We start from the raw sequence: 1748 nt of genomic DNA on the forward strand, positions 1-1748 counted from the left end.
ATTTTTCATAGATATGAAAGTTACAAAGCCAGGTTAAAATGAGATAGATAAGGACTCCATAATTTGATGAGGATTAAGGAGCTGTTTATTATATCACAGAAGTTCATGATTAAGCATTTGTTGAGTAGGCAATAGAAGATACTTTTCGAGTGCTGATAGTCAATATAATTGCATGAATCACTCTTATTCTTTATGAATATAATTCTCTCCCCCACTCTTTGAAATAAAAGGACAGATATTTTCTATCATCAAAAATTATGAGAAAAAAACCAACTCAGTTAAAGAGATAAAGACTGAAACATCTATTTTCTCATCATATAAAAGTAGTCATAATGAAGACAGTGGGTGCACTATTTTTCTATGTATTGTGTTTGATTTTTCTTCCTAGTATATTAGATTTTGGTTGCTATTGTACAAGAGGCTTTCAAAAAAGGGGTGGAAATTTTTAATCAAAAGATAAATGGAATTTTTCCATGAACTTTTGAAGATACTCATAAAAACTTGTGTGCTGTATTTTTAAATTTGCCATAGCCACATGCATTTTATATAATGTATTATCATGCTTTGTTATGTTGAATTAATATAAACATCAGTGGTTGTTGTTACATGAGATTGTATTAAGAGGCCACTTATCTAATTGATATTGCTAAATATTTATATTGATTCCTATTTTTCACTTGTATAAATAAAATAGTAAGGATAGTGTTCTTAAAACTTTTTATAGGCATTTGAAGCATGGCGGACGATGTGGACCAGCAACAAACTACCAACACGGTAGAGGAGCCTCTGGATCTCATTCGGCTCAGCCTGGATGAACACATTGATTTGAAAATGCAAAATAACCGAGAGCTTCGAGGAAGATTGCATGCTTATGATCAGCATTTAAATATGATACTGGGAGATGTGGAAGGAACTGTGACTACTATAGAAATTGATGAAGAGACGGATGAAGAGATATATAAATCAACGAAACGGAATATTCCAATGCTCTTTGTGCAGGGCGACGGTGTTATGCTAGTTGCTCCTCCGCTCAGAGTTGGCTGAAACCCAGCATCTGTTCAGAGGGGAAGAGAGGAGCCTCCTGAATGGAGGCTGTATTCCGAAGAGAAACCTACATAAGATTTGATGCTCAGAAGTAACCAAAGATTTGCCCTTTCCTGAAATAAGTCGGTCTGCTGCCCCAAACCAAATGACATTTTAATTTTTTCCCCACCCTTCCAATAAATGTAATCACAAAAATGAAAAGAAAAAAACCTTTTTATAGACTTAACTTTCTTTTTGCTTAGGAAAATTACTCTGTAACATGTTTTTATTTGTATTCTAGTCAACAAAAAGTATGAAATTGAAAATTTTACTATCTGAATATAGAAAATATTGAATTTTATTTATACCATTTTCTATTTTGTTTTCAATTGCTGAGTGTGTGATTAGCATCCCAGGCAGAACTCACTCTGTCACTAAAACTGCTTGCTCTCTGTCGTGAAACTTACACTGTGAACCTGATTATTTGATACCCTTTTGAGCCATTTTAAAGCTGTTTTGCTTTTTAATATTTTCTGCTTTCTTTTCCATTTAAGTTTTTCTGGGGTCATTTTCCCTTTGTTTTTGTTATGCATGATGTTGTCTATATGAAATCCAGGAGGGGTAAATCACTAGCGATAGGATTGAGGGAAAATTGGGCACTAACAACAATGAATATTACAAAGAAGAAGATGTTCTTAAATTGATTCGGGTGATGATTACACGAG

General features: G+C 33.5%; 1 pseudogene; it reads left to right on the top strand.

Moving 5' to 3' along the window:
* Window positions 1–735: 735 nt before the first annotated feature.
* On the top strand, window positions 736–1044 carry LOC142450804 (U6 snRNA-associated Sm-like protein LSm3 pseudogene; annotated as a pseudogene).
* The last annotated feature ends 704 nt before the right edge of the window (window positions 1045–1748 follow it).

The sequence above is a fragment of the Tenrec ecaudatus genome, chromosome 6 (assembly GCF_050624435.1).
Source record: "Tenrec ecaudatus isolate mTenEca1 chromosome 6, mTenEca1.hap1, whole genome shotgun sequence".
Lineage (NCBI taxonomy): Eukaryota > Metazoa > Chordata > Mammalia > Afrosoricida > Tenrecidae > Tenrec > Tenrec ecaudatus.